This window comes from Coloeus monedula (genome assembly GCF_965178545.1).
Source record: "Coloeus monedula genome assembly, chromosome: 1".
NCBI classification, from domain to species: domain Eukaryota; kingdom Metazoa; phylum Chordata; class Aves; order Passeriformes; family Corvidae; genus Coloeus; species Coloeus monedula.
This window is the reverse complement of record NC_138781.1, coordinates 154244164-154257562: the sequence shown is the minus strand read 5'-3', so window position 1 is coordinate 154257562 and position 13399 is coordinate 154244164.

Genomic DNA, 13399 nt, shown 5'->3' with positions numbered 1-13399 from the left:
GAATGCATATTTACATTTGAAACTCACAAATAAAACGTAAGAAATAGTAAAACAAATCAGGATACATCCTGACACTGTTCTGGTGGTATTTTTCTTGTATGAGCATAGCTGCTGTGGTTCCCCATATGCATGTGGGTTAAAAATGTTTACATAGCAAACATATAATTTGAACTTAACTTTTAAGATCTAAAGCATTTTAGATAAATGAGTGAAGCCCATCCTTTGCTTTTCCAAGTCTTGATTTGAAAACTTCCCTTTCCTTCTGCCAGGGTTAGCAGTACTGACTGTAGAAAACCCTTGTACAATTCCAATACGCTGGCCTTAAACTGTCCTTTTTCCCAGTACTCTAATTTTCAATTACAATACATGATTTGAGATTTTTGCTGTTTCCTTAGCATGTATTTAAATGGGCAGCATTTAAATCTGGCTAATATTCAGTTCTTATTTTACGACAGATGTGTTAAAAAAACAAAAAAAAAAAAATTTAACCAAAGTTAGTACACATTCTTAAATATTTACCAAGAGAAAAAGAAACCACAATAATGAGCCAATCCCAGATTATGCCTAAAAACTTAATGATAGTTAATGGTATCTGTGTAAGGTATTTTCTTCTGGTCACCCGTCCTTCTAATGAAGGCTTGATCCTTTGAACTTGGTTCAAGTCAGTGAATATTTGCTATTTTGTTGAAGAGGTGATAGCAGAGGCTAGAAAACAGCAATTACTTCACACAGTATGTTAAATTGCTTTTGCAGGTATTTGTGGATGATTTACAGTAATGAAAATAGCTTTATTGTATGTATGTAACTTGTAATTGAATGTATAAAGCATCAGCTCTGAATACAACTTCAGGCATAAAGACAGAGAATTTCCTGGCTAAATGTTAGGTTCCACAGTACAGGTGTCTCAGTTTTGTAGAATCAATGGCTTTTTTCCCCCCTTAACAGTGCATGGAAACCTGGTCAATATTGCCAATGAAGTTTTTGATATGATTCAGTCTATTACTGTAAGCACCCATGGGTCAGCTGGAGCTGCATTCACTCTGCTTATTAGGTACAGTAGGAACCTGAGTGCTTTCTCAGACTGGATTTTGACATTCTGAACGTGCAGGCTTGTGGGAGATCAATCCCCCCAAAATACTTCTCTAATTTAGAGAATCAGATTCTCATACTCTTAGAAAACCATAAATGCAGTCATACCCCCAGATAAATTCATGTAGGTCTGTGGCTGGCTGAGCCTACACATTTGGGGATCATATTGTCATAGTAAGGAATAAGATTTTGGGATGAAGATTATTCCTTCTTATTTGTTGTTTTTTTCATTCCTTGCACAAAGGGAGCCTGGGCTACTACAACAGGACTCTGATCTTGGTAGTGGCACAAAGATGGTGTTTAATACTACTGCTCATTAAAAAATCCCCCCTAAAAAAAACCAAAAGCAAAAAAGACCAATTTTCCTTCAATTAACAAAAGGAAATAAGAAGAGGACAAAGTCTTATGTTACTCAGATGAGATTTCCTTGGTGCACAGATGTGTTTGTGGTGAAATGAACAAATTTTATGTAGGAAAATCAAGTTGCTTTACTCCTGAGTTTGTCTGTGAGATCTAACGATGGCTGAAACAACAGAGCTTTTGAAAAGCTGGGGAATAATAAAAGACACTGTGCAAGACATGAATTTTTCCTCTTCCTGCCCTTTCATTTCATAGGAAACAGATGCAGGATCAGTTGGCAACCTGGCATTAGTCTGCATGGCTTGTTTTAAGACAGTCTATTGTTCATAAAATGTTAGGAATACAGTTGCACCACAGATGTGTGGAACTGAATTTGTTGTGACATCAGTTTAATGGCATCACATGAAAGATTCAGAGGACTTCTGATTGTGTTGCCTCATTATATGTGTGAATGCACGCAAAACCACTGGTACGACACAGAACCTGGGCAAATGATTCACTGGTGTTGGCTACTGGTTAAATTCACAGTTACCAAATATCTTAAGGAAACCAAGAAGTAAGGACAATTACCTAATATTGTCCAGCCTCATGAGACATTTTGATGCACTGCTGTTTGGTCTTTGATATTTCTATAGAAACATTGTTTTCTATCAGCAAGAGAAGGAGGATTAAGAAGAATTTCTATCTTATTTGACGTAGGGGAAACGATAAAGGAATAAGAAAAGGCTGAGATGTTTCATGCCACCTTTGCCTCAGCCTTTAATAGGTAAAACAGTGGTTGTCCAGGTACCCAACCCCTGAGCTGGAAGCCCTATAACCCAAGGGGAAATGGTCAGCAACCTGCTACAGCACTTAGAGATATAGTCTGCGGAGCAGGGTGGGATCCACCCCAGGGTACTGAGGAACCTAGCAGTTCTCACCAGATCATCTTCAATCATTTACCAGCAGTCCTGGTCAGCTGGGGAGGCCTCAATTGACCGGAAGGTAGCAAATATGATGGCCATCTAAAGGAGGGGCTGGAAGGAGGCTCTGGGGAACTCTAGGGCTGTCAGAGTGACCTCAGTGCCAGGGAAGGGCATAGAGCAGATCACTGTGAGTAGCACAACATTGTCATGTATGAGGAAACCAGGTGATCAGGCACAGCCAGCATGGGTTTATGAAAGACAGGTCTGGCTTGACCAACCTGACCTTCTTCTATGACAAGGTGACCCTCTTAGGGAATGAGGAATAGTCTTTAGTAAAGGCTCTGACACTGTTTCTCGCAGCATTCTCCTGCAGAAATGGTTTCCTGTGGTGAGGACAGTTGCACTGATATGAGGAGGTGCTTAGACTGGAGAAAAGGAGGCTCAGGGGAGACCTTCTCTCTCTCCACAAATCCCAGAAAGAAGGTTGTAGCCAGGTGGGGGTCGGTCTTCTCCCAGGTAACAAGCGATAGGACAAGAAGAAATAGCCTCAAGTTGCACCAGGACAGGTTTAGATTGGGTCTTAGGAAAAAATTCTTAACTTAAAGGGTTATTAAGCATTGGAACAGACTGCCCATGGAAGTTGTAGAGTCACCATCCCTGGAGATATTTGAAAGATGTCTAAATGTGGCACTAGGGGATGTGGTTTAGTGGTGGACTTGGCAGTGTTGGGTTAGAAGCTGGACTTGACGATCTTTGAGGTCTTTTCAAACCTTAATGATGCTATGATTCTATATATACATCATATGCAGACACCAGTCAAGGGCTGGACAAGCCAGTGATCAGGATTTATTAAAGAATGGCATAAAACACAGAAGGATTGCATCACTTTCAGAATAGTTTCCTATTCTATTATTACTTTTTTAATGGGTAGAGTTTATAGTTGGGATCTTGATCATGCTTACAGTTGGTACCCTCTCTAACTCCTTTGCATCACAAATGGTACTTTGAGCAGAAGCAGCAGATTATAAATTCATTCCTAAATTCCTGAGCCACTACTGCGTGTCAATGGGCATTACACAGTGTTAGGTATACTGCAGTATATTTGTGTAGAGTTGTCCTGGTTTGAGACAAATTCAGAGGAACATCCAAAATGAATGTCCTCTGATAGAAGGCAAGTTTCAGCCATCCCTCCCCCAGCAGGCTCAGGAAAAAATTTTCCTTGGAGGAAAGTGAAAGAAAAAAACCTATTTATTTGACAGACACAATGCACAATGGGAAAAGAATAATGTTAAATAATAACACCTCTCACTGTGGAGAGAACCTGGTAAATTTCCAGAGTCCTTTGTGGGTGCAGCATTCTCCTCTTCAGAGCTGGGTCAGCTTGGGCCCCTCCAAGCCAAGGGGTAAGGTCCCCTGGCCAATGTTCTGGTGTTCTGAACAGTCCAGAAGAGAAGAAGAAGAAACCGAAGTTCCAGGAAAAAAAACCAAAAAACTCTCCATTTCTCTCTGGAGAAAACAGCTGAAAGCTGGCTGAAAAGTAGGAAAAAGGGTGCTTCCTCCACTCTTGCTGCCACAGAAGCATGCAGAGGAGATAGACTGACCTTGGAGCACAAAGTGCTTTGAAGAAATGCCTGGCTTTTTTTTTTTCTTTCTCTCGTACCCAGTTTAAAGACGCAGAAAGACACAGGAATCATGTCTGGGCATAGAGTGGCGATAGGGGATACACATCATAAAGTCACTCCAAGACAATTGTTATGCAAATGTGTATGTATTTATATCTATATTTAGGCAGATAGGCAGGTATATAAAGTTATCCTGAAGTCATCAACCATCAGAGTGAAAATCTGAAGTCCATCCCAGTTACCTCAAAAAAGTTATACAATATATGCAGCAAAGCATTTCTTTCCAAATGTCCCTCTCTCATGAGTTGTTTGTCCAAGTAAAATAAATGCAAACCACTCTCATGTAGAACCAAGAAATTTTTTGCTTGGATTATCACTGGTTGCCATGTTTCATGGCACTGAATTGCAATGCCTTTGTCATCTATCAAAGTCTTGGAGCTTACATACAGAAGAGTTTTAAAAAGGGCAGGCAAGTCATTAGGGTTTTGTTTTGGTTTAGTTTGGTTTTTTTCATGTTCACAAATTCTCCTTTCCTGAGCTTCTCATCCCTGGTTACTTTTGCTTTTGGCAGATGGTCTAGCATTGTTGGGAGCAGGGGGCCAAAGGGGCTGGGCAGAAATGCACCTTAGTCCAAACCAAGCATGTGCACATGGCTGATTGAATTGAGATCCTGCTGTCTGAGCTGGCTTGATTTTTATGGGGTGTAAAGGTAACTTAGACACTGATTGCAGTTTTGAATGTCGGTATATGCTGAAATTAAGGAGAGTTCTCTATGGAACTAATTTTTTACTTCCAGTGTAAACCAAGGATTTAGTTACCTGCTCTGAGACAAATATATAGGAAAGGGGGTTTTATTAATATTATTTATATAAACATTATTCTAATCTTCAGAAACTACAGAGAAAAAGAAGAAGAGTTCCCAGGGTTTTTTTCCCCAGTTCTTCTTGTTTTCTTGTAGAAAGTCAGTGACAGATAGCCACCTTTCACATTTGCAAAGTGCTGTGAATACAGAAACAGCATGCCAAGTGCTACCATCATTATTAAAAGCTGTATAGTAATTAAAAGAAGAATTATAGCATTGCCTGGAAGGTGAAAGTGCTAAATAATATTTATTTTACACAGGGCAAGTAATCTCACAGAAGCAAAAATATGTAGTATAATTACATGGACCCAATCAACATCAAAATGAATGAGTTTCCTTCTGCCTTCATGTCTGGGCGACTCAAACACCTTTTTCAGACTGCTGTAACCTTCCAGTTACTGTGCTCACACCCACTTTGTGGAGGGTAATGGGAACCCTAAACACACAATATTCACCTTCAAGGGAAATTTTGCTTAATGAATGCAGGCATGGGAATGATGCTACCAAGTGTCTTTATCTTGCCAAGATGCTGGTTCAGCACTTAGCTTCTACTTCTGATTGCTTAGAGACAGGAAAACAGAAACAGACCCCTCAATCCCCATCCCTAAAGAAGGCCCATTTGCTAGATTAATTGTTACTATGCCTAATTTGTTTAGCTTGCTCTGAGAGATACCTCTTCTTTGCATGACATCAAAAAGAAACATATAAAATTTCATCTGTAGGTCCTTCCTAAGCCCATTGCTACCTCTTCCTGGTACCTTGCCAGTTGGCTGGAAGTGCTCTTCTATCTTACTATCTAGTGAAGATACTACCTATATATCCAAAAAGGCAAGATCTGGAGGCTAAAAAGGAAGGCAGCTGCAATAAATCCTAAATTATATTAAGTTTGTTGGTTAGGCCATTTAGCTAAGAAGGAAAAGAACTGGTGATGTTTAATTGGAAAATAACTGGATAATTAGTACAGAAGTAATTTAGAAAATGGGAACGAGATTTCAGCTGTGCTCCTAAGTAAGGCACAAAGGTCTGCACTCTGAAAGGCAAACCTGGATGTGATTTCCTAGAGGTAGATGAGCTCCCACCAAGGACAGATGTTCTTGGAATTTCTCCTGCTGTTGAACTATTGATTTCTTTTGAGTTGGTATGAATAATGAAAAAGGAGCCCTATCTCATCCTTCTTCATGGGGAACACTTAACCCATCTGTATGAACTGCTGTCAACCTTGGCACCTTCGTCTTGCACTTTTTGTGACTATCATAATACCAAGGTCCCCTTGGTGAAGGCTTGCCAGCAACCCTCTTCAGTCTCCTGGTTATCTTTTTTAGTTAATCAATTGTGTGCCTAGATTGCTGCATGGATCTCTATAATTGTCCTATATGCTCACATACCTATTTCAGCAAGAACCTAACTGGAACTTCAGATTTTTAAAATGAATTTCACGTCTTGATTAGCCTAGTTTTAGGAAACTCAAGACCCAGAAGTTAGCTCAAAGTTCGTTAGAATTTAGAAATTCAGGTATATGGGTTTGTCTCAAAACCATGGAGACAGACAGGACAAACAGGCATCAATACTTAGGCTGGTCGACAACTAATTGTCAGCAGTTCCAATGAGAAATAGGCTAGTTTTAAAAAAAATCCCATTTGAATGCATGAGGTTTTCACTTCCAGAAAGTATTCCCTCTTCAGTTCTAGTATTAGGGAATCACAAGTACTAACTCTTTTTATCCTGTAGGACAAGTTTTGTTCTGTTAGTACATTATTGTACACTCACATAATCTGTTATTTTAATTGTGCAGCATCCCCCGGGTCTCACCAAGGGCAGGCACTTTATCAATAAAATGATAATTATAGCAGCTTAATGAGGCCAGCTAGGAAACACAAAGAATCTTGATCCACTTGTCAGAAAAGCATAGATAATTTAGTGGAGCTTAGTCTGTTTCTGGATTGCAACCTGATAACCTCACATTCTCTAAATCACGCTATGGCAACCCAGCGGCTTCATTCCTAACTGCTGACGTCCTGACTTCAGAGCTGTCATCTGCAGGGTGAGATTCCCTTCCCTTCCCTTCCCTTCCCTTCCCTTCCCTTCCCTTCCCTTCCCTTCCCTTCCCTTCCCTTCCCTTCCCTTCCCTTCCCTTCCCTTCCCTTCCCTTCCCTTCCCTTCCCTTCCCTTCCCTTCCCTTCCCTTCCCTTCCCTTCCCTTCCCTTCCCTTCCCTTCCCTTCCCTTCCCTTCCCTTCCCTTCCCTTCCCTTCCCTTCCCTTCCCTTCCCTTCCCTTCCCTTCCCTTCCCTTCCCTTCCCTTCCCTTCCCTTTTTCTCACACAAGTACTGAGGCCCCTGAATCTTAGCATGGATCTCACAAATCCCAGTGGGCAGAGCACTGAAGGCAGCAGATGTTGCATTGATCCATGGCCACCCTCATCCCTACCCAACAGCCAGAACAATGCCAAAGCACTGGAGCTTTGTTGTCAAGCTGAGGTTTGGAATTCAGCCCCTCTTCTCAAACACTTCACTTCTCCAGTCAAAAGTGGCCTCTCTTTGTGGTACACTCTCAGTAGCTATGACCCAGGCCTGACCCCTCACACTGGCACAAAGGACATTGCTCAGAGGGCTACTTTAGAGAGGTTTCCTTGCACACACAGCTCCTTTCACCTCACTGCACAGTGACAGGGGAACCTCTTTGCTGTACAGTACAAGGTGCCTTAAGAGCGAAAGTGAGCATCAGCCAGGAGCTGGAGAAGGGGTTCAGAGTGCGGGAAGGAACATAAAGGCTGCCACAAAACACCTGTGATGAAGGACAAAGATATCAGCTTCAGTGGCCCATCATCACGGGGAGGAAGCCTGTGAGAAGGGCACACGTGTTCTGTTCTCTTCCTTCTGCCCTTCAAAGGTATCACACCGCTGCTGTTAAAATGAGAGAAGAAAAAACCCAACAATTTAAGCAGCCTTAACACGTTTTTTCAGGCAACTCTTAGTGGCATCTTCAGCAATTACATTTTACTGAAAGCAATAGATAAGCTGACACAGTTTCCAATATGCCCCTTCATTTTCTTTTTTCCTTGTGCTGGCAAGTTTTGACAAGTCACAGCTGTTGGTCGAGGATACTGAAAAGGGAGAAGGAGATAATATGCAAATTTACCCAGCAGTACTGAACAGTGAAATGAAGCACATTTCATTTACATTTTAAAACAAAGTACAATTTTAGGAGCCGGTTACATTTATATAGGTTTGTTTGTTTGCTTTCCCTGGTCCTGAGCTTTCCTAATGCAGGGTGTTCTATTGTGGTTGCCATTTGGAATTTTCATCCCATGCTTCTTAAGTATAAAACAATTAAATTTTGACTTCCAGAGCTCTCTCCATAAAGACAAAGTATATCTTAGCATGTAAAACTTTCCATTTGGAAATTTACAATTATAATTGTGAGCTCACTGCAGACCTCCAGGGGAGGATTTATACTGAATATGAAATAGGTGTGAGGGTTTCTTTTTTTTTTTTTGCTAAATAGTTTGAATATGGAAGCACATTTCTGAAATAACTTGGACTTAAAGAGATATTTTTTCCACGGGGCCAGAAGAACTGACTCCAAAATATTATTTTTTTCCTCGATAATTTTAACAATTTTACTTCATAAATTAAACACTTTTTAATACCCAGGCTTCCACTTAAAAGCAGGCTGGAAGGTCACTGCTCTGATTACCTCTTCATTACATAAATTTGTTGACTTCTGAAGAATAAGTCTTCAAAGAAACCAGTTCATGTCTCTCATCCCAGGTTTGAGAACCAATTCAACAATGAATTAACTTTAAAATTATACATGTAATTTATGGATTCCAAAACTATTTTTTATTATTATTATTACCATCATTCATTCTGGCCAGTTTATTTAGGACACTCATATGGAAATAGGCACAGTGACAGCCAACTGGTGCTTTCTTAAAATGCAAGATCTTAGAAGTGATGGACATTGAATGAATTTTGAGTAAGTTTATTTAAATAACATTTGAGAAAGATATTTAAACTTTCTTTACTGTGGTTACAGGAGATATCTGTAGCTTGACTGTCAGCAATATTTTTGAAGTGTTATAAATTAAAGGAAATTTGCTAGTACATAATAATTTTATAATTTCTGCAGTGTTAACTATTTTAAATAAATGAACAGATAAATAGTAATAGTGGCCAATGAGTCCAAAAGGCTCGGAATTTGGACTGCTGGGTGGTCCAAGCCACCAGCTAATGTTTCTCAATCAAAAAACTTTATGTTGTGGTATAGACAAACACATAAAAGCACAGAAAACATTTTGAATCTTCCACACTCTGGGTATTTATTTTATTCTATTTTTTTTTTTTTTTATTCCACCTCATTTGTGCTTCGCTTCAAAACAAGCAAGTTTAAGCTGTGAAAAATGGATCAATGCAACCCATAGTTTCAAGAGTGATAGTACAGAAGAAACAGAAACAGAAAAAGTGTGTGAGTCATAGAGCTGAGAACAATATCCATTTAACTTTGGAAACAATAACTATTTCTTAATAAAGAATCCTGTCTTGTGGGAAATGGATTTCCAACTTACAGGACTAAGAGCTGAGACAATAAAGCAAAATCCAAAACATATACAAAAATACTTTTTTTTTCTGTTATGTTTCCCTATTGTCATATATATATGCACACACAGAACTATTGTAATATATATGTATATATATATGCACACATACATAGAAAGATATAATTCATATTTCTACCCTTGCTCAGGTTTGTTTGACACTAAATTGGATATAACTGATCTTCTGAACTTATTGATTACTTTTCACATGCAAGTTTGTGTACCTTTTTCACTTTACTTATTTTTCATTTTACTTCTATATTTTTCCAAATAAGTTGTTCTGTTTCTGGTAAACTTATCATTTAATATATTTTCATTCCTTGGAAAGCAGAGTATTTATATTACAAGTAAGAATAGCACGGACTGGATAATAATGAGGAGAGATACTCCTAATTAGTGGGAGACAAAAATACTTTTTCTGTTTCATTGGATTAAAATTTGAGCACATTTCTCAAGAGACAACAACCAATGTCCTTCCCAAACTTTTTAATATGCAACAAAATAATTGTTGCAAATTACCACATTATCTCCATGCATGTCCTTTTATGTCACTTCTCACTACAGGAAACGGTGAGTAATATGTTTTTAGCCAGAAAATACTTTTCAGATGTTGTTCCTATATTTTTAAAAATATTTTATGTCCCCAAAAAAAAAGAAAGGACAAGTCACAGAAATGCCCAGAAGTATTTCAAAATAGACAACACAAAAACCTCATGATTGAGAGATCCATGTTCACATCTTCCTTATTTCTGAAAGACTTTGAGCCCACATTACCCATTTCCCCAGAGAGTGCTCTAATCTTATGTGGTATTCTCAGTATCTCCTCTGACTTTATTCCATATTCAACTCTAATATTCACTAGATCAGTACTGCAACACAAATCTGCCCTTTGGGCATACTGTTGGCCAGGATACAGAGTCATTCCTTCTACTGACTTTCTGCTGTTCTATCTCATGTTGGCTAAGCATGCTAACTAGGTGTAAATGAAGACATTTTGGCATCCACCATTTTGGGAATCTAGTTGGATTTTTTAATTTTTTTTTTAATGAATCTATTTCAGGAATGTCAATATCCTTTGAAAATTACTAAATGAATTGTTTTCAACATTTCCAAAAATACTGTCTTTTCTATTTATTGAGAATAGTTCAGGGGGTTTAAACTAAATTTGGGAATATGTCAAATTATTTCTTTTTTTTTACTATGTACTTAATCAACCTAAGTCACTGATTTTTCTTTCATTGTTTCCATGAGGAAAAGAGGCAACAGGCAGATACTGATGCACAGGAAGTTCCACCTAGATATGAGGAAGCATTTCCCTACTGTGTGGGTGACCAAGCACTCAAACAGATTTCCCAGAGAGTTTATGGAGTCTCCCTCACTGGAGATATTCCAGAACTGCCTGGACACAATCCTGTGCCTGTGCTCTGGGATGACCCTGCTTGAGCAGAGAGGCTGGAGCAGATGACTCCACTGTGGTCCCTTCTAACCTGACCCATTTGATGATTTTGTATGTGGGGTTTTTTTTAATGATTTAAGGAAAAAAATAGAAATCAATCAAAATGGATCTTTGTAAAAAGCTAAAAATTGTGAGAAAAGGAACAAAAAACAAGCAAAACACCCACAGCCTGATTGACAGAGAGAATGATTTAATATCCCAAAAGGAGTTTAGGCTCTTAGATAAATAAATTTTCTCATTTCATCACAAGCACCAAATAAACTCAGCTCATTTTTAGCACACTGGTTATTTTCATCTTGTGGCAAAATAAATTCTATAGACAAGAAATATCTCAGTGAATGCCATTGTATATTAACCTGGAGGTTCAGGGTCTTATTTGTTTATTTGCACAACAAACTGATGATATTAGTTTATCTTAGATACATGACCATGGACTGTAGAGAAGATGAGAAATTTCAATTTTTGCTGTTAGTAATTCTAAGTGAATGAAATATGTAGCATTTAAATGGTATAAGGGTCAAACAATTTATATGGAAACAGGAGTTTTTCATTCGTCAGTAATTCATTTGTCATGTTCCCCTCTGCCAGGCTCTCTTGTTGGGCTTTAGTCTTCCCTCCTTCTGCATCACTTTCTGACCCTGGGACATGTCCTGTGCTTGGGAACTCCCATCAAACACATGGGCCCATTAGGTAAATAAAATAAAACACTTGATGAACGTCACCTGTACAGTACAGGCTGAACTGCAGCAAGTTTAACTTTTCAGTTATATATATATATACTTTTTAAAAAGAGGAAGATGTGCAGAAAGCAGATTCTGCCTGAAATAATTTTACCTGTTTTGGGTTTTTTTTTAACATTCAAAAATCAGATACTGTTCTAATGGTTTTAGAGGTTTTAAGCCTCTAGTAACAGTATAAGAGATTTTCAGTCTCCTCTGATCAAGGCAGATGCTGAGCCAAATCCTCCTTAGTGCAACACCAACCCAGCACCACATAGGGCAGGTCCCAGGTTCAGGTGTTTAACTAACCTGACAAGTCTATCTCAACCAACCTTATAGCAATATCCCAACCAGCTCTTATAATGCAACTCTCCTATACTGCTCTGGAGGAAGTGAGGGAGTGCACTTGTGCACTTGGTCCTGGGAAGGGGGCAAGGAGACAAGAGGTGTTGCTTTTAGGTTTGTCTTTGTTTCTCATTACCTAAATCTACTTTAACTGGCAGTAATTTAGGTAATTTTAACCAATTTGAGTCTGTTTTGTCTGTGAGAGTAACTGGCAAGTTTCTCTCTATCTTTATTTCATCCCTCATGCTTTTCCACACTGCCCACTTGAGGAGCGGGAGTGAGTGAGCAGCTGGGTGGACATTTGACCCTTAGCCAAGGTTAACCCACCACAGCTCGTCTTCATAATTTGTTTTCTTAGCACAACTGCATATCTAATATATCATCTGAATGTCTAATCTCGCTTCCGAAGTCAATAACTATGCAGGCATTGGACTGTATGTCAAACCAGGTCCAAAAAAGTTTTATTGCTTTTGTGTAGGTGAAAAAAAACCCAAAAATAGAATTTACTCTTCTCTGCATGACAGATTTTTTATATGCTTAACTGGTATAGGAGGAAGTGCCTAAAAACAATTTATTGTTTTACACCATACAGTCATTTTGGACCTCCTGCTGAAAGATATTTTTGAAACCAACAATTTAAATAATTTCTAACCTGCGGATGTTGCCGTCATGGTACAAAAAGCTTCTGCTGAAATTTGGATCCTTTTAAAATCCTAACTGCATCTTGCATTTGAAATGGCTCATTCAGTACTTCAGAGAGCTGTAGCATCATACAAATGAGAACGTGGGTCTGTATTTTTCAGTTGCAGAGCTAAGCAGATTGGCTGCAACTTAAAAAGTTATTTCCATAAGCTGTTTCCTGTTGGCACATAAACTTAGTCTGGGAGTGCCAGGGCCATACAAAGACATACAAGAAGTTTCATACTACTTGGTAGTGTAGAACTTAAAAAAGCTTAAACATTAGCATGACCAGTGAATTTCTATTCCTTTTGCAGAGATTATATCTACCCTGTTGAGATGAAAACATAAGTAGGATACCTTTGAGAAGGCATCCAGATTTCTTGTCAGGATAAACCTCTGAGGCACTGATGTATCATCAAATTGTGCAGAAATAAAGAATATGAACTTTGAAAGGCTCTTATTTTCTGCATGCAACACCAACAGATTAATTAATGTCAAAAAAAAAAAGAGCCTCAGTAGCTGCTGTAAAGCTGCCTTTAGGCTGTAGAAATTGCATTAGTTAGAAAACACTCGATGGGGGGACCCCTGGAAATCAGGCCAGAGATCTTAAAATAGGGGATAAAATGTGTTGTAGCTCTGAAAAACTTCCTGAATTGCATAAAAGCTGTGGAAGTAGAAGACAAAACACACGGTGACTACAGAACTAGGGTTATGGAGAGGAGAAACTGTCAGTCTCAGCATGGACGACACAAAATTGCCTGAAGCT